This window comes from Wyeomyia smithii, chromosome 3, assembly GCF_029784165.1.
Source record: "Wyeomyia smithii strain HCP4-BCI-WySm-NY-G18 chromosome 3, ASM2978416v1, whole genome shotgun sequence".
Lineage (NCBI taxonomy): Eukaryota > Metazoa > Arthropoda > Insecta > Diptera > Culicidae > Wyeomyia > Wyeomyia smithii.
This window is the reverse complement of record NC_073696.1, coordinates 161,666,349-161,693,753: the sequence shown is the minus strand read 5'-3', so window position 1 is coordinate 161,693,753 and position 27,405 is coordinate 161,666,349.

Here is a 27,405-nt window from a genome sequence, read left to right as displayed (position 1 = left end):
CTCGATAGTAAATGCTCGTAACAATATTAAGAAAATAATGAGTGTTTCGAACATAATTGGTCGGCCCCGGAAGACGAAGCGCTTTGCCTTGGTTAAACACGTCGTAGGACGCAAGTAACGACGTGAACCAGTGAGCCACTTCATTTTGATTTTGATTGAGCTGAAATTTTGCACAGGGTGTTTTTTTCCGGGCGGGTAAACATTTATAGTTTTTTTTTTTGAAATTCGATATGACCATTTTGGTTGGCACTCTAATCTACACGAAGCATAAAGCTCAAGTCCTCACAAGATGGTCAACCATGTCATTATTCCAATAAACCTGGAAGATTTGAGCGAATTGCTCGGGAGTATTACCGACTATTGCTGCTGACTCTTGAAGGCATGTTAGTCTCAATTTTCCCGTTGCGTCCGATTGTTGAATAAAAAAACATTTTTCGCATCTACATCGGTATAGACATCTACATCGGTATGTACCGGTGTGTCCGAAAAAAAAAATTGTTTAAACGCTGGATAGCAACTTCCCAGCATAGCGGTCAATATTTTACCGTTTGCCAGGCTGAGAGCCACCCCGAATCTTTCCAAAAATCCTTTTCATACTCGCGTACTAAAACATTTGTTCCGCGAAATCATTTTCTTCGTCACTAGAATCAACCAAATACTCGAGAACAATTTCCGCGTTTTTTGGCTGAAATTTGCAAATAATAATAGCAAATTGTAGGAATCTAGACAGCACAAATTACAAAATACAATTAATGACAGTCCGCCAATTTTAAGTATAATAGTTATTAAAGGCAACGTTGTGGAATGTGCCACGGTTGTGACGTCACACCCCGCGAAGATTACCCAATGTTCCGTCACGATGCATCAGAATTCAGGCTAAAAACCATAGTTTGCTGCCGAGCTTACTCAATACTGTAGGGAATCAAAACAATTTCAACGTAAACTAGAGCATTAGCTTGCAGAAGAGTTTACTTAACTCGCAAAAAACCAAGTTACAATAACATAGCATTATAGAGCATCCTTATTATGAATTGTTGGCTGAACAGAACGACATCAAGGCATTTTTGTATTATAAACTCAACCGGACAGAACAAAACATCCTTATTATGAGTCGTTGAAAATCAATAACCACGCGTCCTAGTTATAAAGCGTCGAACGATCGGTGGCTTACGAAATGTAAATATCCTAACGAGCATGCCACACAATATTTACCTTTTCAATTTAACTATAAGCGAAACAGAAGCCGGAGGCACAACCTCACTCACAGCGCCACTCACGGTCGCTCACGGTTGCGCGCGGTTCTGAGTAAATGCGCGCGGTTCAGAGTAAATACGCGCCCTAATGTTCTCAGCAAATAGTCGAATATATGTACTAAAATTCAACTCGAAAACGAAACAGGGTAATAAATACTATAGGTTAGAATAGAACCGCTAGATAGACGATAACTCAGGTCGGAGGAGAAGAGTCTCTCCGCTCTGAGTTACACAGGTTTATATTTAAGCAAAATTGTAACTTAATAAAATCAATCATCTTTATCTATCATCCATAAGAGGTGATTCCGTGAATGGAATGTTCGCGTACAGGACTTCGTGTGTTTCATTTCTAAGTGATCACAGGTCCTGGTAGAGCTCTAGCTAGCTCTACACGGTCTAACACAATTACTTCAATTAAACATACAAGAACAAAAAATCCATGCACGTACAAACGAAGAAACCTGCAACAGAATTGTGTTATCCATAATTTGGGAAAACGGAAACAAAGTTAAACAGAGTTGCTTGGAATAAAGAGGACATTTTATGAAGCAGAAAGAACGCAGATCATTCCGGAAACAATTGAAGGACAGATAAATTGGTTAGGCGTCATACACAAATTACGTAACGCTCAAAATCAGACCCCCTCCCCCCTATGTAAGCCAACATCACAGTTATGTCTTTACTACGACCCATCCTCCCTATGCAACAATAAGTAACGCAGACTCAACCCCCTTCCCCCCCCCCCCTTCATGCGTAACGTAATTTGTGTACGACGCCTTATTACTAGATGCGCAGAATTTCTGGGAAATACGACACACACAACCATTTTGCTAACGCTAGCTAGTGACGGTCTTCTGGAATTGGCAACTGCCGGCGGTAAAAAGAAATAGATGAATTGGTAATCTCCAATAGCAACGACCGGTGCGAACATCGGTAGCTATCCAAAATAGCAACGGCCAGCGTTGTGAAAATAGCAACTCAAATGGCAACTCACCGGTGCGCTTGCTTTTAGTAAATTGTCGTAAGTATTCGTTTAAACTAGAGACTGTGTTATAAAGAGATACGCAAAGAGACAAGCAGTAAATATGGCAACCCTTTGCTAATATTCTATTTTGTACCATTCTGGCAACCACATTTATTTTCGCATGACTTTTCATACGCACTAGAAAGTGTAATGAAATTTTGAAACTTTGTATGGATATATTACTGAGTTTCAATGCTTGTTCATACAGTTATTTAATTTTCAATGCATCACTCATAATATGAGCATGACGAACACATTTTTCGTTGAAACCATAATTGCACGTGATTCACAGAATTGATACTGATTGCAACACACATTCTGTACGAAAAGTAACACGCATGAGTTTGTTTACTTTGCACACTTGGAGCCTCGATTTGACGGTTCACTTGGAGTTTTCGACCTCACTCTTTGCGTATCTGTTATAACACCGTCTGTAGTTTAAACTAGAGACTGTGTTATAAAGAGATACGCAAAGAGACAAGCAGTAAATATGGCAACTCTTTGCTAATATTCTATTTTGTACAATTCTGGCAACCACATTTATTTTCGCATGACTTTTCATACGCACTAGAAAGTGTAATGAAATTTTGAAACTTTGTATGGATATATTACTGAGTTTCAATGCTTGTTCATACAGTTATTTAATTTTTTAAATGCATCACTCATAATATGAGCATGACGAACACATTTTTCGTTGAAACCATAATTGTACGTGATTCACAGAATTGATACTGATTGCAACACACATTCTGTACGAAAAGTAACACGCATGAGTTTGTTTACTTTGCACACTTGGAGCCTCGATTTGACGGTTCACTTGGAGTTTCCGACCTCACTCTTTGCGTATCTGTTCATAACACCGTCTGTAGTTTAAAGTTGGTTTCTTTCTAAGCTACCCATTGTTTCTGGGTGACATGCTGTTGCAAATTTACGTTCTATGTGTAGGTATTCACATATTTTTAGGAATAATTCATATTTGTACTCGGTTCCCATGTCCGTTTGATTACTAAAGGACAACCGTGTACATGGATGCAATTTTCCACAACAGCTTTGGCGAGTGTTTTTGCTTGCTTATCAACTATATGTACTACTATAATGAATTTAGATAATTCGCTTTGTTCTGTCAATGCGAAGCGATTTCCACTTATGGATTTCGTAAAAGGACCGATCGTATCAATAGATACGATATCGAACGTTTTGAGAGGTGTTGTAATTTCGATAAAATTTTCCTTGGTTTTAATTGAGTGCTTATTTTGTTTACATTTTGTGCATTCTTTAACATAACTGATAATAGTTGCTTTCATGTTGTTCCAATAATATGAAATTCTCAGTTTCTTCAATAGTCTTGATATACCGACGTGACCTACCGTAGGGGTATCGTGGTTTTCTTTAATAATTTAATTGATTTCATTTTCGTTTGTAATTATTTGCGCTGATTTGTATATCGTTATGGGAGCTGCGTAGCCGCAAGGTTACAGAGTCCGCTTTGCCAAGCGGATGGTCGTGGGTTCGAATCTTAGTAGAATCAGGCCATCCGATGTCAAAAAGGACTTAAGCATGGGTTTATTCTCAGGCTCCCCACCAGTTACCCTTCCTTTACGCTGGAATCTACAATACCTTTGCGTATCGTCCTCTTAACAAAAATAAGTCCCTCTTATCAATAAAACTGGCCAGAAGGACGCACGACGAAACTTCTCCAGGGAATTATGATTGGTGATATTTGGCAAGAGGAACGAGTTTCGGTATAGTAGGACAGTAAGCGTGTAAGGAAGAGTATCACATTACACACAAGCACTGATGAACAATAATAATAAGCATGCCACTGCTCAATAGCGGTATTGCTATTAACAGAATTAACAGAACAGGCATATCTCACAATAGATCTACGATTCTGGTCACAGTTAGGAAGTCCATACAGGAAAAAAAATATCGTTATGGTAACATCTTTCAATATTTTATTGCAGAATGTCTTGAACATCTGTCTATTTATCAGTGAGAATATCATGTTGTTACTTGCAATTGCTATCTTTCTCATTTTTAAATTTTTGGCCATTTCGTTTATTGTGACTGAATAGCATTGTAATCGAACTTTTTCAATGCATAAGGAAAGTGCGCTAGAGCAAGATCCTTTTTCATATTTTTAGTCGTTATTTTTATATAAACGTCCTTGTTTGAACTTGTTTGAATATTAGTTTAGGTAGGTTGAGTGCATCAATATTGTTAGTGGAGTCGTATGCCTTAAGGTGATCAGTCTTAATAGCTGGCTCGTCATTTTGGATGCTTGGTTTTTTGTTTGTCATAAATCTTGTTTGAACTGGCAAGACAGTCTTTTTTGAAAGTTCTTCAGAATTGATAGTGATACGTGATAAAGCGTCAGGCCCGACATTTTCTGTTCCCTTCACGTATTCTATATCGAAATAAAATTCTTCCAAATCGGTTCTTTTCCTTGTCAGTTTCGAGGATGGATCTTTCATTGAAAATAGAAATACTAGCGGACGATGATCTGTTCTTCTACTTGCATATGCGATTGGCAAGTCGATATCATCATATGATTGTGATAGGACTGTTCCGCATGCGTTTTTCGATGCATCTGTGCAAAAAATTAAATTTTTGGTTAAGTCCGGAAATTTAAGAATTTGCGGTGAAATTAGTTTGTTTTTTAAAGTTTCGAAGGCGTTATAGCAATCTTCGTTCCAAATGAATTTCGCGTTTTCTTCAGGAGTGCGTTTAGTAGTGACGCAAGCTCTAAAAAGTTAGGTATGAATCTCCTGTAGTAGTTGCAAAAGGCTACAAACCTTCTGACTTCATCGCAATTTGTGGGTTTTGGGTGATTAACTAGAGTGTCATGTTTGGACTTGTCAGGAAGTATGCCATGACTGGATATGTGATGTCCAAGATAGGTGTCATCTGAGTAGAAGAAATGACATTTTTCAAGGTTCAACTTCAAGTTAAAATGTTGAAGCTTTTTAAAAACTTGTTCCAAATTTTTCAAATGATGATCCACTGAACAACCGATAACAATGATATCGACTATGTATGAAAAGTAGGGTGGTTTACCGGTAAAACAAAAACCGGTGAAACCGATATTTTTTTCAGTACCGAAATACCGGTATTGGAGAGGCGAAAAAACCGGTATTTTCGGTATTTTTCTTTAAATTGAAAAAAAAACTTGTCACAATATTCATAAATCATTGTTAGGCTAATGAATGCTACTCACTTAGGTAGGCGTTACAAATCACATGATGATGTATACAGGGTGTAAGGTAGCTCACTTTCAAATCCTTTAAGGAGTGATTGAGGACCCAATTTGATGAAAAAAATCCTTCTGCGCATATGGTCAAAATTTAACTACTGAAGAGTTATTCTCTTTTTCTAGTTTTCGGTTATGTTCATCTCAACGAGGTCTATCACAAGAAGTATGATAGCTAGCTCAGTTATGTTGGTTCTTTTGGAGAGCTAAAAAAAACGGTAATCAATAGTGTCTCAAAAATTCACAATTTTCTGCTCGTTAAAGGCAAACATAACCGAAAACTGAAAATAGTGAATAATTCTGCAGTAGTTGAATTTTGGCCATATGTGTAGAAGGATTTTTTTTCTCATCAAATATGGTCCTCTATCGCCCCTTAAAGGGTTTTATGTGAGCGCCCTAACATCCTGTATAATAAATACATTTAGACAGAAGCAACATTGAATATTAATTAACCCTTGCCTATGTATCAATTTATGTTATTTTCTAACAATCTGCTCGGATTCAGACGATGTGTTTGTGTGTATCGATAATATGTCAGAAAACTTCATATCAATAAAGCAACACATTCATTGTTTTGTATACTCACAGAGGCAACGCGTGAACCCGCCAGTTTAACTACATATTATGTAAATCATAGTTTGAGGCAGTAATCACAATCATGTCAGCGAAAATACGCAAGTCATTATTCATTTTGTGCTGTTTAAAAATAATAAATAAATATAAATAAATAAATAAAATTTGGATAAGGAATTTATTTCTGTTGATACAAAGTGTTCACAGGATGAAACAATCAACCAATGAAGAATTTCATCCTAAAAATTACTGCTTTCATCCTAAAAATTACTACTAATTAGCCTTGAAAAAGTGAAATTTAAATACCTGTAGCCTGTAGCATGGTCAAAGCTTCGTCGCCCGTATTGCAGCGGGCTTTTATTAGCATCTAGCTGAATGTATCCGGCCTTACTCGTGTAAAAGTTTCTGCTTTTTCTATCATTTTCTATATTTTTATATATTTTTTACCAACCTCTCATTTCAAATATTTATTTCTATTTCAGTTACAAACTTGTTCATATGCCACATTTTTCGTTTCTCCATCAGGAGCTAAAGTTAATAAAATAATTATAATAATAAATAATTTGGACTGTTTAAAGAGCATCGAGCAGAATAAAGAAGTATTTACCTTCGATTCATTCGGATTCGTGAAAAGTAAATTCTGGCCTGATCGTGATTTCTCTTTTTTACTTCATTCATATACTCTACTCAACAGTTTCAAATATTGTTTTTCTACGAATTTTAAAGTTATTCACTCATTTGAAACTAAGCTTTGCGATGCGAAAGAAAGTTAAAATAAAAATCTGCATGTTTTTTTGTTATTACATGAGTTTTGAAATTATGTTCTTCAGAGTGGTCTATGTGCCATCAAGCAAATTGTTCAGGAGAAGCAAATTTCGAAAAATCTCTAAAAAATTCTGTTCAACGGATTCTTTCAAACAAAGTGTTCTAATATAAAGGTTATGAAGTGGTTTAACTCGAATCAACCCAATGCAGCCATATGGCATCACTAGACACATCAAACATTTTTCAACTTCGAATGAAGTGGAATGTAATTTCAATCATTCGGCAACACTTGTATGGACGTAAATAGGTGCCGCTTGGCAGAGAACGTAAAATCAAGTTAGTTTAGTTTTGTACGTGGACGTAGTAGCTCCCCAAAGTCAGACTGAAAATAAAAAGTGCTCAAATTGGCGAAATGAACTCACCACGTCGGTAGATTTTTTTTTTCTCGATCTTCCAAAAATGTTATCATATTAAGAATTATTCTGTTAGAAAGCTATAATTTGCAGCTACAAGCAAGGAGAAAACTAAGTTCAGAAACGTAAATGTAGCGGAATGGCATTTGATTGAAATAGTGTGAAGCCATTTGGCGTCATTGGGCGTACTAGAGTACCGGGTTTTCGGCGCGTATTTCCGTTGTTGCGTCTCTAGCCTGTGAGATGGTTTGGCAGGTGTAATATATATTTTTTGCTTTATTTTGTATTTTGTCACATCGTTAGGAATCTCACATTGCAAAAGGCATTGGACTATCTAGATGAGCTAAATTTTGAAGACGATGAACATCCAACACGAGTGGAAGCACTATACATTCAACCACCTGAAAATGATGGTAATGTCAGCGGTGAAGACGACGTTGATGACGACGAAATAAGTGGTATCCCGGACAATGTATGTGCAGGACAGCTGAAATCTGGTTGCGAAATCGTACTGAGTAGCGGCGAACGTATCGATGGCTTCACAGACACAGATGCAATGGATGTTGAAGTTAGTGAAACTGAACCAACACCATCAACATCCAAGGCTCATGTAAGGACGCGAAGTGCTGCAAGTTCAACTATTGCCGATTCTCCCGTTGTCACTCAATCCTTTCTTCCTGTGCGAAAATCGTATTCCGAAAAAGTGTTCAATTTCCAGCAAAGAACATCTAAAGAAAAAAGCTTGCGGCCACATTGAATCTAAAAGACTAGATGGTACTGACATTCACCTAACCAAATGGGTGGACAATTCGGTTGGGTGCATTGCGTCGACTGTATACGGGAAGATGCCTGTTTCCAGTGCTAACCGCTATTCTAAAGAAGCACACAAAAAGATCTTGGTGAATCGACCATGCGTTGTTATTGAATACAATAAGTATATGTGTGGAGTCGATCGAATAGAACAAAATGTAGCTCATCTGCGAATCGGCTACCGTGGAAAAAATGGTGGTTTCCCATTTTTGCGTGGTTAATCGACGTTTGTGTACATAATGCTTGGCAGCTGCATCGACGCGTGAATCCGACCACGTCGCAATTACTTTTCAAGCGTGAGTTGGCGGTTTGGTACTGCAAGCAATATGGCCATATGCCGAAAGCACCTGGTGTAAGCGCACTATATACAAACAGCCAAAAAACACAATAATCCAAAGGACAATATACGCTTTGATCGAACAGACCACTTTCCGAAGACAACCGAAAGCCGACGGCGATGTGCAGGATATTCATGCAAATCTCAAATCTGCATGGAATGTGAAAAGTGTAACGTTGGGCTTTGTATGAAATGTTTTAAATCGTTCCATACTCCGACATGATTCCATTTTTCAGTTTCATAATAAAAACAAGAAAAACAGTGATTTTTACTATAAACTGATATTTGAGTTTGAAAGAAAAAAACGGTACCCTAGTGCGCCCAATGATGCCATATGGCTTCAGGATATATCTCGGAACCCAAGATATATTCCGATGTCCTGACAACTTTTTTTTCTTTGTTTAGGTCCTGGTAGCTCGCTCTGAAAAGTTCAGCGAAAAATATTCACAGGGGAATTCTGGGCTGATTCGGGTTAACATTGGGATACATAAAATTAGCAGTTTCTTTGCGAAATCGGTGATTTTTTCTCACCAATGTACATAGACCACTCTGACTTCATATATATATATTCACTGGAATCCTCGTATCGTTTCGGAACAGGTCTATGTACACAAACCCGGTAAATGACAAAGAAAATGACAGTAAATCGTATAAAATGGCTAGTGTCACATGTTATATGATACATATAGCATGTCACATGTAAGATGTCACGTGTTACATCACATGTAACACAAGATATTACATATTACATAATATTTTACATGTTACATTTTTCGTGTTACACTACGTGTAACATGTTACATATTACGTGTGACATGTACAAAACAAGTGGCATGTTCCTTATCACATGTAATATGCTACATGTTACGTGTTACATGATAGTATTACATCGATTTATGTACATAGACCACTCTGTTCCGAAACAAAACGGCCATTCTGTTTCGGACGAATTCTCAACAAGGAATAAATCAGCTTTAAAATTCGATTTTCCGAAATTTTCTTAATCTCCCAACTTCAGCTTCTTGAGTAGATGCGGTTTATGCAAAAAACTCATTTTCGAAAAAAATGGTCTTTAGACCACTCTGTTCCGCAACGGCTCATATCACTAGATTCATTCATTGGAGTTTTTCAAACACTGTTATCCAGTGCTGTATCTGGATCGTATGCCACAAGAGATCAAAACAATGGTGGCAGAGGTCCTTATTTTTCCAAAAAAATTCTGGATCTTAATGAAGCATAGATACTCATAAATGCAAAAACATAATCATACAGCGACACGTCCATACATAGTTGCAACCTGAGACGCTGAGCAAAAAATAAATTTCAAAATTAAATTTATGTAGGTAACGTCTTCGGCAGTGGCTTACTTCGGCAGGATTTTGCATAAGACTGCAGCAGAAAACCGGCCGAAGAAAACCACTTCCGGAGACGTTCGAAACCCTTTAATTATTTTTCAGTTTTATTTTTAAATAGTACAGAGTTTTTTTCGAAGACAATCATCATTACTTCCCGAAACTATGATTTTAAGAATTTTGCAGTTGAAAAAGTAGGTTTAAAGACCATGAGTCACCCCTGGTTTGTATTTTTCTGAAAAAAAATAAAAATACCGGTTTTTTACCGGTTTTTATTTTTATGAATACCGAAATACCGGTTTTTCGAAAAGTCGGTAATACCGACCTGCCCTAATAAAAAGGCACACTCGGGTGGTAAACCGCTGAGTGCGATGGTCATCATTTTTTGAAAACTAGTCGGTGAAATACTAGGCCGAACGGTAACCTGTTAAATTTACAGTGACCTGTACTGATGGAGAAGGTTGTATATTTTTTTGTGTTTTCCTCTATCTCGATCTGATGAAATCCGGACATCAGATCAAGAGTGGGAAAGGGTTTAGCTCTACCCAGTTGGTCCAATATGTCGTCTATCCTGGGCAGAGGAAATTTATCGGCGATTATTTTCTTGTTACGTTGTCTAAAATCAACTACAAGAAGCCATTTTTCATCTTCATTGGTTGATTTTTTAAGGACCAACAGAATTGGTGAGTTGTATGGTGAATATGAAGGCTGTATGATTTTATCCTGTAACATTTTTCCGACTTGAGCATTGATTCCGTTTTTTAGGACTTCAGGGATTCTGTAATTTTTTATATAGACTGGGTTATTGTCTTGTAAATTGATGGATTGTTTGAAAAATTTCTGGAGGTGAGTGTGTCTCCTTTTAAAACGAAAACATCATTATATTTTGTATAAAGCTCAATCAGTTTTTGTTTGTAGTTGCCTGGTATGTGATCTGTTTTTAATTCTGCTAGAAGTTTGTTGTTTCGATTTTCTTTTTTCAGTTCGTTATATGCAAATATGTCGTAGCTTTTTAGTGGTACTAGCCATTTTTGGAAGAAAAATGTGTGCTTCTGCAGTAAGTTCTTTAAAGAGATTTATCGAGTCAATAAATGCGTCTAGTCTATCTGCTGAGCCGTCATAATTTTGAATAAGCGATGTCGCTGTCTTTAAATCAAAAGTGGTGACTGGTTGGTTATTTGGATTAGCCATGATAATATTCTTTTTAGCAAGTTTTTTCTTTATAATTTGATGGATCCCAAAATTTGTTTCTCTTGCTGCTTTTATAAGAAAGTTTAAATTGTTGTCGGGAATCTTTTCTTCGTTTTCTTTGAGATTCCTTTCTATTTCGTCATAAAGTTTTGAAGCGTATGTGGCTTCAGAATTAAGTGTTTTTGGTCTTATTGTCTAGATTTTTTTTAAGTTGCTAAGTATTTTGGTGAGAATGTGTAGGTCGTTCTTGATAATTTCTAACATCAGTTTAAATCTATAACATTATATAAGTTTAAGTGAATAAGTTTGATTTATTGCTGCATAAGTTTGACCATTGCTGCATAACAGCTGTTTTCCTCTCTTGATGGGCTTTGCTGCGACTCTGGTTGCCTAGTTGTTGCCTAGTTGCTGTAGTTGCCGTTGTTTTTGTCGCTCTCTGATTTGCTGTTGGATCTGTTGCTGCTGCTGTCGTTGCTGGATCAGTCTTTGGCTGTATTCTTCGTTATCCCAAGCTTCCATGTCTTCTCGTACTTGGTTTATTACGTTGTCTGCTATGCAGTCGTCCATAGTTGGAGGGTTTTCCATTTTTTTCTTTAACGCGTGAATTTAAATACTGCCAATATTTGGCCACCTGTTTTGAGCTCTTCCGCTTTCTCGTTGCACATTATACCTCTGCTGGTGAAGATTTTTTTTTTTGTTCATCTATAATTTATTTGACACGGCACAAATACAATTTAATGTTCAACGGCGCCAATTATATCTGGTAGCTTACTTTCTAAAGTATCTTAATAACTAAAAGCAAATTTTTTATCCTCGCTGCCGACTACGAGCTGAAACTAAATGTAACTTAAAGCTATAATATTTTGCATTAAAAGCACTGGTTTACTGTATGATGGTTTTCATTGCCATAGGTAAGCACATGTTCCTCTGCTGGGCCAAGATATTACGGACTGGCATATTGGGTTGTCTCCCTTGGGACCTGAGAGTATCGTGCGGGTCTAGTTGCTGTTTCCGGATCCGGGGTCTTAACGTGTTCTTGTCGTTTGGTTGGATGTAGGCGGAAGGGAATAGGATTAAACTGGGGCGTGGATGGATTTCAGGAAAACGTATATAAGGGACATGTAGGATAGGTCACTGCTCGCCAAGACATCACGAACAGGAACAGCCGGCTGCCTACTTTCGGCCTGCAGGGAAGCTATTAATTTAGACCTGGCGTCACGGTGTACAGGGCATGACCAAACAACGTGCTCTATGTCGTGATAACCTTCACCACAGGCACAGATACCACTTTCCCCGAGCCCAACACGACGGAGATGCGCGTCAAATCTATAGTGATTGGACATAAGCCGGGACATCACGCAAATGAAATCCCGACCTACATCCAACCCCTTGAACCACGGGTTCGTCGACACCTTGGGGATTATGGAATGTAACCACCTTCCCAGTTCCCCTCTGGTCCAAGCATTTTGCCAACTGATGATCGTATTCTGACGTACAATTGAGAAAAATCCATTAAAGGCAATTGGTCTTTCATAAATTCCACCGTTTGTTGCGCCCACCTTAGCCAAAGAGTCCGCTTTCTCATTGCCTGGTATCGAGCAGTGAGAAGGGACCCACGCTAAGGTAATCTGAGTAGATTTTTCGGATAAAGCACTCAGATGTTCCCGTATTTTCCCCAGGAAATACGGAGAGTGCTTAACATCTTTCATCGATCGGAGAGCCTCAATGGAACTGAGACTGTCCGTAAAGATGAAATAATGGTCCGTGGGCATTTTTTCGATAATCCCTAGGGTGTACTGAATTGCAGCCAATTCTGCGACGTAAACAGAAGCAGGATTATCAAGCTTATGGGAGACGGTTAAATTGTTATTGAAAATACCGAAGCCAGTGGACCCATCAAGAAGTGATCCGTCAGTGTAATACATATTGTCGCAGTTGATGTTTCGATATTTATTGGAAAAAATTTTGGGGATCTGCTGCACGCGTAAATGATCCGGGATTCCACGAGTTTCTTCTATCATGGATGTATCGAAAAACACAGTAGAATCAGAAGTATTTGATAAGTCGACACGATTCGGAATATTCGAAGAAGGGTTAATATTATGGGACATGTGATTGAAATACAATGTCATAAAACGGGTTTGAGAATTAAGTTCGATTAACCTTTAAAAATTTTCAATCACAGGACGGTTCAAGACCTCACATTTGATAAGAATGCGAGAAGACAGGCTCCAGAAGCGGTTTTTCAATGGTAGTACTCCAGCTAAGACCTCCAAACTCATCGTATGGGTCGACTGCATACAACCCAAGGCGATACGCAAACAACGATATTGTATTCGCTCCAGTTTGATCAAATGTGTGTTTGCTGCGGAGCGGAAGCAGAAACACCCGTACTCAATGACAGACAATATCGTTGTTTGGTAAAGCCTTATAAGGTCTCCTGGGTGGGCTCCCCACCATTGTCCGGTTATTGTACGATGAAAATTCACTCTTTGTTGACATTTTTTCATCAGATACCTCACGTGACAACCCCAGGTGCCTTTAGAGTCGAACCAGACACCAAGATATTTGTGTACCAAAACCTGAGAAATCGTTTTACCCATTAATTGTGTTTGAAGCTGAGCAGGTTCATGCTTCCTAGAAAAAACTACTATCTCAGTCTTCTCCGGAGAGAATTCGATACCTAGCTGTAAAGCCCAAGCAGACAAATTGTCCAAGGTATCTTGCAATGGTCCTTGCAAATCGGCAGCTTTGGCTCCTGTAACAGAGATTACACTGTCGTCTGCAAGTTGTCTTATCGTGCATGAATTTGCCAGACATTCGTCGATGTTATTTACATAAAAGTTGTAAAGAATGGGACTTAAACATGAGCCCTGGGGAAGACCCATGTAGCTAATGCGAAAAGTTGCCAAATCGCCGTGCGTAAAATGCATGGGCTTTTCGGACAACAAATTGTGCAAAAAATTGTTCAAAATTGGAGAAAATCCTCGTCGGTGAAGTTTACCCGAAAGAATGTCAATAGAAACGGAATCAAAAGCCCCCTTAATGTCCAAGAACGCAGACGCCATTTGTTCTTTGCGAGCATACGCCAGCTGAATATCTGTTGAAAGCAACGCAAGACAATCATTCGTCCCTTTGGCACGGCGGAAGCCAAATTGAGTATCTGATAGTAGACCATTTGATTCGACCCAATGGTCTAAACGACGGAGTATCAATTTTTCCATCAATTTCCGGATACAGGATAGCATTGCAATCGGCCTATAAGAGTTGTGATCAGAAGCTGGTTTCCCTGGTTTTTGGATGGCGATCACCTTCACTTGCCTCCAATCCTGCGGTACAATGTTTTGCTCCAGGAACTTATTGAACAAGTTCAACAAGCGCCTCTTGGCATTGCCGGGTAGATTCTTCAACAAGTTGAATTTGATTCTATCTAACCCAGGCGCGTTATTGTTACAGGACAGGAGGGCAACTGAAAATTCTGCCATCGTAAAAGGTGATTCTATCGCGTCGTGGCCCGGAGACGCATCGCGAACAATGTTTTGCTCAGGAACAGAGTCCGGACATACTTTCCTGGCAAAATCAAATATCCACCGACTTGAAGACTCCTCGCTTTCGTTGACCGTTAAGCGATTCCGCGTTCTTCGGGCTGTGTTCCAAAGAGTGCTCATCGATGTCTCCCTCGACGTCTCGTTCACGAACCGACGCCAATATCCGCGTTTCTTTGCTTTAGCCAGGCTTTTAAGCTTGGTATTAAGCTCCGAATACCGTATATAGTCGTCGGGTATACCTCCCTTCTGGAAGGCCAAAAACGCGTCGGATCTTTGCGTGTAGACATCGGAGCACTCTTGGTCCCACCACGGAGTTGGAGGCCGCTCTTTGATCGTTACGCCGGGATATTTCTTCGTTTGGGCTTGCAACGCGGCGTCGAGGATTAAGCCCGCGAGGAGGTTGTATTCTTCAAGTGGTGGGTGATGTTGAATCGACTCGACCGCTTTTGAAATCATTTCCTCGTATAACTTCCAATCGACATTCCGTGTGAGGTCATACGGAATGTCAATTGGTCGCATGAGAGTTGTACCGTTAGTAATTGAAATAAGAATAGGCAGATGGTCGCTACCGTGAGGATCGAGGATTACCTTCCATGTGCAATCCAACCGTAGCGACGTCGAACATAAGGATAGATCCAAAGCGCTTGGGCGCGCTGGAGGTTTCGGGATACGTGTCATTTCACCGTTGTTCAAAATAGTCATGTCGAAGTCATCGCAAAGGTTAAAGATTAAAGAGGAGCGGTTATCATTGTAGGGGGAACCCCAAGCCACACCATGAGAGTTGAAGTCTCCCAAAATCAAACGTGGCGAGGGAAGAAGTTCTATTAAATCAAAGAGCAACCGTTGCCCAACCTGTGCTCTGGGAGGAATATATATTGAGGCAATACAAAGCTTTTTACCTTGTATTGTCATTTGACATGCGACAACTTCGATGCCTGGAATCGAGGGGAGGTTAATACGATAGAAAGAATAGCACTTTTTAATCCCTAAAAGTACTCCTCCATATGGGGTGTCTCGATCAAGGCGAATAATATTAAAATCATGGAAGTTGAGATAAATATTTGAAGTAAGCCAAGTTTCACAAAGGAAAAATTCATCGCATTTGTTTCTATTTATTAACTTTAAATGAATCCATTTTTGGTAAAATACTTCTACAATTCCACTGTAAGACAGAGATAGAATCCTTCGTATACGCAGATGAATTAGGCATCGAAGGATACAATCGCTGCAAGGAGGGGCCATTGGGCAGTCAACTGCTTCAAAAATGATCTAACTGTTGGGAGGAATGCTGTAAGAAAAATTTTAATTGGATCGGGTACATTGAAAGTTTCAAAAATCCAGTCCACAATGTCAGAAAATTTCACTAATCCAGAGTTTGTTTCATCAACTGGGAGTGCAAAAGGAACAACTGGGGTTTTAGATGTTCCTGGCAGTGCTGGGAACTCCTTCTGGGACTTTAAATTTGCAAGCCCAGGAGGAGTTTGCTTCGGTTTTTCCGCAGCACTGTTTGGTTTGTTTGTAACTTTCATTTCACTTTGGGAAATCTTAGGACCTTTTCGGGGAAGTTTAGGAGAGGAAATATTTTTCCTCTATCTAGACGCCCCAGGATTGGCATAAGTTGTTCCCGCTGGTGAATCGTCAGAATCGGTTTCATCAGAGGACAACAGATCAAAGGGGTTCGATGTTATGGTAGAAGTGGTCTTCTTCAGCATCTCAGCGTAAGATCGCTTTGAACGCTCCTTAAGTGACCGCTTGATTTTATCTCTGCGCTGCATGTACACCGGGCATGTGGAGAGCTCATGCTGATTTTCCCCGCAGTGAATACATTTTTCAGCATTTACACTGCAAGAATTGTCCGCATGAGTTTCTCCACACTTGCTACATCGTGCCTCATTGCAGCAGTAGGCGGCTGTGTGGCCTAGCTGCTTGAAATTGGTGCAATTCATAACACGGGGTACATACAATCGCACAGGCAGACGAACCCGATCGATCGAGACGTGGCTAGGGAGAGCAGATCCGGCAAACGTAACACGAAACGAGTCTGACGGAGTGTACACTTTTGTGCCGTTGACAAGAGACACAGACCGCAATTGCTTGCAATCTATGATCTTTACTTTTACGTCGTGACACAAAGCATTTTTGAAGCAGCCAAAACCGCTTGCCAAGATACACTCGACCGACAGACTCGAATCGGTTATGACACCGTCGATCTCCACGTCTCGTGCGGGTATATAAACGCGATACTCGCGTGTGAAAAGCTCGGAGCGAGCATTAGCGTTGGCCTGTTCCAGGTCGCTGACCACGACACGGAGCTTGTTGGGTCTGACCTTGGAGATTTCGGTCACGACCTTGTACCCCTCCGTCAGGTCCTTCGAAAACTGCAGGATGTTTAACGGTTTCGATTTCGGTCCTGCTTTTGGCCGAAAGAAAACAGTAGTGCCCTGAGATTCGTCCGGGTAAAGCCTGGGGCGAGGGGGGACTGGAGAATTAACAGAGGAAGGGTTGGCAGGAGGGACAGGGTCGGAGGGGTTCGGGGATGGTGGCACGGGAGGCGAGGGATCTACATCCATCGCGCTAAATCTAGCGCACTAGCGCCGACAGAACACGTACCTCTTTACTTCTCCTTTCAGCAGGGTTGGTTGTCCGAACGGTCGAAGCTGCAGCCGCTACAGCCAGCAGCACCAATACAGCAGCTCCAAACAGCCACCAGCAGCGAGCCGGGTGTGTGATCACTCAGCACAGCGACACAACTCGCTGTCAACTGTTGGCTTCTTCTTTTTCCTCCTTTGTGTTGAGATTCTCGTCCACTGCTGTAGCACAAATCACTTAGCAGCCAAATCGGCTTACGCACCAGCAAACAGCCACGATGCGAAACAGTTGCACAAAGGCGGGCGACCTTGAAACTTCACTCGACCAGGCAAACAATGCCAACACTTGCTCGCGCGTCTTTTGTTTTATATTCTATCGGAGCGATCACCAAACACGTCCTATACTGATGCGTGTTCGGCACAGAATGATGCTGGTGGAGATGATTAGTTTTCCTTGATCCCCAGCTAGTAGTTTTTTTGCTAATTTTCCCGCGTTTTTCGCTTTCACTGCTTCGAATTGGGTCAGTACCTCGATGTCCTTGACTTCTTCCGAAACTTCAACCAGAAGAAACTTTTTTGTATTTTTTATTATGTTTATGCACTTTATGTCGTTTAATGCTTGAACTAGTTGTACTACGCACTTTATTTATTTATTTATTTATTCATTTATTTATTTATTTACTTATTTATTTCGTCAAGAAAATGTAGACTACAGCTATAATGATACAATGTTTTCTTATATTCTATACATTATTTCCAGTAGTTAGTCGTTTTTTTATTTGATTTCTGCCCATGGTGATGTCGATATTTTTGCAGTGCTGATCATAGTTACGCATCATGCGATTTACTGGGCCATTTTTAAGTAGTTAGTTCTGTGAGAGTTTTCCGAAAACATTTTACGATTTCTTAATTGACGACTGGGTGCATAAAAATTTAGTTGCGATAATAATTTAGTAGATTGCACGCGTTGAGAAATAATGTCATTGATAAAATAAAGCATTGAAAGTTCGCGGCGTTATTCAAGTGCTTGTATGTCTATAAGCATGCAGCGTGCTTCATATGATGGTAAGGGAAATGCTGTCCAATTTAGCTTACGAAGCGCGTACAAAAGAAATTGTTTTTGGACAGATTCAATGCGTTCTTCATGTGTGACCATATATGGATTCCATACAATGCTACAATATTACAGAATTGGTCGGACGTATGTAATATACAATAGTTTGATTGTATATGGGTCTTGAAAATTGTGGCCGCAGCGTTTTATAAAGCCCAGCATACTATTTGCTTTGTTTATTATTGTGTTATAATGTTCTATGAATGTAAGTTTGGAGTCTAAGACTACGCCTAGGTCCCTTACGATTTTGCATTTTTCTACTTGTTGGTTTCCTAAGAAAATGTTTGTAGGTGGTGTTACTGTTTTTCTTTTGTTGCACCAAGTGTAGAATACATTAATTTCATTTTGGAATATTTCGAAGTCTTCTGCATTGGTTATTTCTATAAAGAGCTTCATGTCGTCAGCATATCCAAGCACATGTATTGACTTAAGAAGAAAGGAAATGTCATTTACGTATAATATAAAAAGAAGAGGGCCCAGGTGAGAACCTGTAGTTACTTCTATTGGGTTTGAAAAGGAATTTTGAAAGCGGACTATTTGTGTTCGATTTGATAAGTATGACTGCAGCCATTCCAAAAATTTTGTTTCAGTTCCGTATTTTTCGAGCTTGAAGAGCAATAAAGGTATGTCGATTCTGTCAAATGCCTTGCTAAAGTCCGTATAAGGTGCTTCTACGTGGTTGCCGTTGTCCAGTACAGTCAAAGTGAAAGTTATGAATTCCAAAAGATTTGTGGTAGTTGATCGGCCTTTGTAAAAGCCGTGCTGTTGAGTTGTAATTTGGTGTTTTACTTGCTGAAAGATTTTTTCATTAATTATTGATTCAAATAATTTCGGAATGCATGAAATAATGGCAATTCCACGATAATTACGAATGTCAGATTTAGCGCCAGATTTGAAAATTGGCACTAAATATGAAGTTTTTCAGAGTTCTGGGAAAATTCCATTCTTCAGGGACATATTAAAGAGGTGTTGTAATGGTGTAGATAGTTCTTCTGTCAAGTTTTTGAGAAAAATTGGAGCTATTCTGTCAGGTCCAGGACCTTTCGTAGCGTCTAAATTTTTAAGTGCGTTCTGAATTTCGAATTCAGATATTTGGTTGACAAATAAAGAATTCGAAAATTCGGGAAAATACGAGAAGTATTCGCGGTCGCGATCTGTTTCTTCATATGTGGTGTATATTTCTTGAAAAAAAGTGGCAAAAAGACTACATATTCCATTACTAGTGTGTCCTACATTACTGTCAAGATGCATTCGTGATGGAAAGTTGTTACTTTTTAGTTTGGTTTTTACGTAATTGAAGAAGTTCTTAGGGCAAGACTTGATTTGATGTTCGATTTCGATGCGCCAAGTTGACAGCAAATTTTTTTGTAATTTTGAAGATTTTCGCTATTGTTGTCTTTTTTGTATATTTTATGTGCTTTTTGTTTTCTATTTTTTAGGTTCTTCAATTGTGGATTAAACCACACTGGATATTTGTTGGTGTTCGTTCATCTTCTTTTTTTAGTGGTACATTTTCTGATATAATTTGATTAATTATTTCATAAAATTTTGGTACTTCTTCGTTGAAATTTCCTTCATTACAAATTATACTACGCCAATTTATTATGCGAAGTCTAGTTTGACTTGTTCGAAGTCAGTTTTGTGGTATTCCGGTACATCCTCGTACTCGCAGTCGCTAGGGTACGAAGTGTTATTCATTACTATTGAATATTCAATTGCTGTGTGAAATGCTTCATTTTTCCTGATGGAAGTCAATGATGCATCTACACCGAAGTCTTCAGTGCAGTTTGTGAATAATAGGTCTAAATATGCATTTTGTTTGTTTTTGACATGATTGATTTGATATAGACCGAGTTCTGAGGATTTGCCAAAAGATACTGCAGTGTTTCGTTTTCGCCTACGACTGGGAGTAAGATAGATTCATTTTCAATGTCTACAATAAAGTCTGCATTACGTTGGTTGAAGTCGTCATAGACATGCAGTTTTACTTCTGGTTTCATGTTAGACATAATAGATTCTAGAATTTTGAAAAATAATTCATACGAATGTTTATTAGCATGTTCCGGTGGAAAGTACACGGAACAGAAGATATGTTCTTCGCCAGCAATAAATGCTTTGGCCCATACGTGTTCAAATTCTTTATATTTGTCGGATATTATTTCTTCAGAAGTAAAGTCTACATTAATGGCAATGAGGACTCCACCGCCTGACTTTTTTTGACTGGTAGACAAATTCCGATCGTGCCGGAATACATTATAATTGTTTCCAAATACTTCTTCGCTTCTTACGCTTTCGTCCCAGCTACTTTCAGTTCCTAAAATTATTTTAAAAGATGACGACAATAGATTTTGTTGAATTTCTTTCATTTTGCTTGGGTTTTTCATGCGATTGAAATTCTGACAGTAGATAAGAATTTCAGTCGCATTCTGTCGAAGAAGCGAAGAAGTGTTAGTCAAGTTGTTACTTGTGTTAAAATTTAATTTTTCTGCCTCAGAAGAGGGCGTCCTTACTTGCGAAAATTTGATGTGCTGAATTTGTTTGCACTTTCGCGTAGTTGTTGAAGACGATGCGTGCGTTCATTTGACAAAAAATGACGATATGACTGAAGGTCGGCTACTGCTTCGGCTGGCGTAAGTCCATATTCCTGATGGACTTCAATAAAGACGCGTTGGAGTTGTTCTGGAGATGTCAGCAGTCCTTCGAATGCGAGAAGCATTCTTATGCTGGTTGGTGTCATTCCTTTCACGCATACAGATGATGATTGGTTTTTCATGAATGCGAGATATAGGCGTGTAAAATGCATTACTTTTGGGTCGCGGAGTCTAGCCTTCAAAAAGCGCTCATCGCCATTCGACGATTGCTGCGTAAGTCGGACGATTGGTGGACGCATGGGGTCAAGTTCAAATTGGTTGTCTTGCGGTGCTGATTGTATGCTGGCGTTGCTGGCAGGAGCCGGTGCTGAATTTCCATTGTTAGTTGCGTTTTTTCCTGTCCGATATGGATTGATGGTTTCGCCTTTTTGGAAATTTATAAATTTTGATGTTATGTCTGCATTTGGCGGCCCAGCAAATTGAACGCGTGCTGCTGCCAGGAGGTCTTTGTCCGAGGGTAGTGGTTATTTTGGCATTTCAACAATTTGAGTTTTCTTTGAGTTGCAGGCGAGATGGTTTATGTCGTGTTTATTGATGTTGTTGCGTATGCTGATAGGGTTTGAGTTTTCCTGCTGACGTTTGCGTTGCTGCATACGTTTACGAGCGGCCTTTTCTGCTTGCTTTTCCTGCATGCGTCTTTTACGCTGTCTGGCGTCATATTCAGTCCAGTCGCGTTTCCATACTTTTTTATTGCCAATTAGGCGCCAGCCTGATGTGAGATTTGGCATACGGTGTTCTTCTGAGTCCGATTCTGGAAGTGGCTATGAAAGGCGAAGTTCTTCAGCCAGACTGGGCTGATTGTCTGTTTTTGGTTGGAGTGAATTAGATTCTTTGAGCGCTTTTAATTCAGTAATTAGTTCCTGCGCCGTTGTACTGCAGTTTGTTTTCTTATTTTGTATGGCTTCTAATTGGTGTTCCATATTGTCCATTTTTGATTCTATATTAGTTAATGCATTTTCCAGAAGCTGTTGTATATTCTTTGTATGTTGCCGATTTTCTTTGCTAATGTCCGATATGTCTGATATGGAGTCATGGCCAAGTTCGCCGAACAGCGTCGAAATGCGATTTATGGTTTTTGCCGACGCATTGTTTGTGTTGATATTTACATTTTTAATTTCCGTCTTCAGTTCAGAAAGCAGTGTATTGATACTGTCCAGTGTGTCGTGCGTTACAGTCAGTTTAGGAAGTTGACTGATTATTGAATGATTTGATTTGATTTGTGATTCAATACTTTCTGTTAAAGTTTTCTGGTGCTGGATGAGCTTCTTCAGTTGAAGTTGGTCCATGAATTGTTCCTGGCATTCTATGCATAAAGGCAGCATGAATGAACGCAGTAGTTCTTCTTGGTTTCTACGGGTTCCTACGCAGGCAGCATGGAAGTGTCTTTTGCATATTCCTTCGCATTTCCACAGGAAGCGGTTGTCGGTCGAAGTACAGTTGGTTATTCCACACTTTTCCATAGCACTGATTAAAAATTGTTACGCGGCGAGTACGAATTGTCGAGAAAAGGTTAAATACACGCGGTAGCGCGACGGTCAAAGATTGTTTATAAATAAATAAATTGTTGCTAACGTGCACTCGCGACGTTGTCAGGTGTAAAAAAAAAATAAAACTACAAGTTAATTGCGGAGCGAAATGAAACACGTCCGCGCCCGATAACTGTTCGTGGCGAAAATTGAGCCTGTGTCTATATAGACCGGTACTTAAACTGAGCTTGCTACTTGCAGTCTTTTAAGGCTTTCTACTAGTCTTTTCGCCATGATCGCGTTCGAAAAACTGTTTTTGTTCTCGTCTTTTATTCTCACTTATGTTTAATTTTAATTTTTATTTTCACTGTTCGCACGTTTGTTGAGCTGCGCCCATCGTTGGCGTTCCTGTTCATAAAAACTCTTTTTCTGTGCTGCCGTCATTCGTGCTGGTGTCTTACGAATTATGCGTTTTAGTTCGATGTTGGGTATATATGCGGGTGTTTTCACTGTTTATCGCGTTTTTCGAATAACTTTTCCCCATTTCAAAATGTCAATGTTCGTGGATTCACTTTTGATGAGACTGTAACTCGATTTAGCACTTTTTTTCGATCACTTTTTCGACTGAGTTCATTATATTTAGCGTTTGCTTGTGTCGCATTTTATTTCGGCGCACTTTTCGGCTTATACTTCTGACGATAGTGTACGTAGCGCGGCGCGATTCGGTTTTTCACTTGTCACGGTCGCCATGTTATAAATTTTCTGCCGCATTGCGAACTTGATACCGTCGGACAATAATTTCCTTTTTCAGAGATACTCTGCCAGATTCCTGGTTTCCGAACTATGGTGGACCAGGAAAGTATTGACCTTTAGGGTATCCACCACCACGGACCTTGTCGCGCATAGGAAATGAATTGATCAAAAGTACGTTATCGAGTGTCTGTTTATTTGAATAATTTTTGGCTATATATATATTTTAAATGTACAGAGTTTGCTTAACCTATCTTAATGGTAGAAAGAAAGAGAAGGCTGGAGAGCCGGGATCGATATTTTACATGTAAAGAATTTGGCAGGCACTGGCCCTGCTCGATATTGTAATTTGAATCCCTTTGCTTCGCTGGGTTGCGCTAGCGGGTGGTGTATGCGTGATAGGTATGAAGTGAAAGAATTGAACGCTAGCGACAGTGCTATTGTACTGTCATCTGTTTGCAATAAAATTCTGTTATTGTTGCGTATGGATGAATGAAGCGGATGGCTTGTAATGATTTTGTGTTTTGTTTTAGGCCAGTGGCTCACTACTCATGACAGCCTGTATTGGTGAGATCTGGCGTAGAAAGCTCTATTGTCGATGTTTTCATAGTTAAACTTGATCCTGAACTATATTTTTTGAAGAAAATTCATAATTTTAGATTAAATACCAGCTTTTGTAGTAAGTTTGATAGTACAAAATGCATTTTATAAGTGGCTAGCCACCATGGGCTGGCTAGTTTATATTATAATAATGAATGTTTTTGTTTCTAGTTCTAGCTCAAGTTGAAATTTCTGTATTAGAGCAGGTGAAAATTCAGGAAATTAACCGAATTCGAGGCTGTTTGCAAGAATCTGTCACAACTGCTTTACAAATCATAACAGGTCTCAACAATGATCTATCACAGTTGCAGGTAAGCTCTTGTTGGATATAAAAAGATAAACAAACATTTTCTATAATAAACCAGATTTAATCCACAAATGTTACACCATGACATCGCTACAGTTTTCAGCTAATGTCAAGACCGTATGCGTTATTGCCTTGCAGCATTTTGAATATTTATTACTAGTTTGACGTTTCCGGCGCACAGTGTGTCCAAATCGAGAAACGGACGGCAAAACTATTTTTTCAAGTCCTATCTCATCCATATGTTCTAGAAAGTTGCTTCGTTTACTGCTGTCCTTCATATGCTTTAATGGAATAAGTTACAAATTTCGCCGTATAGAGGGCGCCATACCTAACTTTTAAACGTGACTTGCTAGACGAATAGTTTCTTCTGCAAAGTTGTGTAGAATTTTATTACAAAACTGTTTGCTGAATACCTCAAATCACTAGAAATTGAGATTTCAGAGCTACAAGACGTTTTCTATTAATGCTTTTTAAAAGCAGATTTCGTCCATATGTTCAACTCTAAGGCCTAAAACATGACTGTATAAAATTGAGAGTGACGTGATAAATCAAGATGAACAATTTCTAGTAATATATAGGTTATTTTATACAGTATTCATGAATAAAAACTGGAAGAAGTGTTTTTAAAGGCTTTTTTTATTTGAGTTAAAACTCGAAAAGGCGCAAACGAATCTTAGCTTCTATGAAGCCATTCAATAGAGTACTTTCCTGACTAACAGAAAAACACAAAACTACAGTGGGTTATTTGTAGTTTTGAATATATGGCCAACTGAAGTTTCCGATTTTTACATGCATTTGTGCGCTCTTTATAGCACAAAGGCCGGCGCGTACACTACATTTCCGTTTCTATGCCCAACGAACAGGCACCACAATGGGGCTAAATCTAGAAACGGACGGAAATAGGAAATTTTGAAGTCCAATGTTATCAGTATCTTCTAAAAAGTTGTTTCGTTTACGATTGTCCTTTATATGCTTCAATGTAACTCGCTTCAATTTTCACCATATAGAGGGCGCCACACCTAACTTTTGAACGTGAATTGCTAGACGAATAGTTTCTTCTGCAAAGTTGTGCAGAATTTTATTATAAAACTGTTTACCGAGTGACTTGAACTGGGGGATCTAAAACCTAGTCAACTCTACAATGAGATGAAACGGGTGGCTGGCGATTCCCTCGGGGACGAGGTGTTGCTAGACCTGTGGGCGCCCAGACTGCTGCCACATGCACAAGCTGCGGTAGTCGCTTCAAAGGGAAACGCGGCAGACAAAACCACCATCGCCGATGCCATTGCGGATTCAATGGGCCTACGAAAATTTAACGCCGTCGAACACAATGGACAAAATTCAGCGATGGCGTCCTCCACCATTATGGAAACTGCAGCCGATCTGATCCAAGAATTGAAACGTGAGATCGCTGAGCTCACCAAACGACTCGAAAAAGTGCTGCTCGGTCAGAGGAACGCTCGCGGTCGCGGTCATTCTCGTACAGCTGAGCAGTGAAATTCTTGTCGCGAGAGAGAACCGTCAGTAGGATTGTGTTGGTATCATCGAACTGCTCCAACGGCCGGCAGTCCTCGTCCAACCAGCAATGACGCCATAACGCTGGTCCTGTGGGGGAAATTAGCAAACTTTCCAACACAGCCGCAATCTATCGCCTAAAAATTTCAGACTCTTCTACATCTATGCAATTTTTTATCGATACAGGCGCGGATGTATCTGTGGTGTCGATAAATATGAAATCAGACAAAGTGAAACCATCAGCAGTGAAATTGTACGCCTCAAATGGGACTGCTATTAAAGTGTACGGTGAGGTGTTAATAAAAGTGAATCTCGGTCTCCGCCGCGAGTTTTTGTGGACTTTTATTATCGCCGACGTGGCATAATCGGAGCAGATTTTATATGCAACTTTGATCTGTTGATCGATATGAAACGAAACCGCCTTATAGACAATACTACTCGCCTCGAGTCGGTCGGTTCCCTCACTCTCACTAGCGACTATTCAATAAAGACTTTCAGTGCCGTGTCACCATAAGCCAGCATACTTGCAGAATTTCCTAGTATCACCCGGTTAGCACCTCCAGGAACAGTTAGCCAATCTTCGATCGTGCACCGGATTGTAACGACCGGTCAACCAGTTTATGCCAGGCCCCGACGTCTCGCCCCGGACAAACTGGACGCCGCTCGTACCGAATTCGAGCATTGAATACAGCTGGGAATCTGCCGCCCGTCCAGCAGCAACTGGGCCAGTCCACTCCATATGGTGAAGAAGGCGGATGGCTCCTGGCGCCCATGTGGAAACTATCGTGCCCTGAACGCCCAAACCGTACCGGATCGGTATCCCCTACCGTACCTGCAGGACTTCACCACCATTTTGCAGGGTAAAACAATATTCTCAAATGTTGACTTGCAGAAGGCTTACCACCAGGTACCGATCCACCCCGACGAAGTCCCGAAAACAGCCATCACGACGCCGTTCGGCCTGTTCGAGTTCTCCTTCATGACCTTTGGTTTACGGAATGCAGCCCAAACCTTCCAACGGCTAATCCACGAGGTCGTCCGAGGGCTGGATTTCGTGTTTCCCTACATCGATGACTTGTTCATCGCCTCGTCATCTCCCAAAGAGTACCGAGAGCATCTGTGCCAGCTGTTTGAAAGGCTCGAACAGTACAATCTTGTGATAAACGTCGCCAAGTGCGAATTCGGACGGGACTCCCTGAAGTTTCTGGTACATTTCGCTTCCGTCGCAGGTATCCGGCCGTTGCCATGACGGGTAGAAGCTGTTAAGAACATCAAGTTACCAGCTACAGTGAAGGAATTAAAGAGTTTTTTGGCCATGATAAATTTCTATCGAAGATTTGTTCCCAACGCCATCGAAGCCCAAATCCCGTTGCTGAAAATGACCCCGGGCAACAAACGCAACGATCGTTAGTTTGGACAGAGGAAAATATCGCAGCTTTCGAGCGATGCAAACAACTACTCGCTCAGGCTACTCTATTAGCACACCCCTTCAAATCCGCTGAATTGTCCCTATGGGTCGACTCCGATATTGCAGCAGGAGCAGTGCTTCACCAAATCGTCGATGGTGAAGTTCAGCCGCTGGGATTTTTCAGCAAAAAGTTCGATAAAACTCAGCTTCGCTACAGTACATACGATCGCGAGCTGACAGCGATCTACCTAGCAGTGCGGCACTTTAAGTTCATGTTAGAAGGACGAAACTGCCACATCTACACCGACCATAAGCCGATCATCTTTGCGTTTCACCAAAAGTCCGACAAGGCTTCCGACCGCCAAGCTCGCCAGTTAGACTTTATCGGACAAATAATGACGGATGTTCAGCACATTGTCGGCAGGGAGAACATCGTCGCCGATTTGCTGTCCCGCATCGGAGCCATCAAGGCCTTGCCGTCGCTCGAATT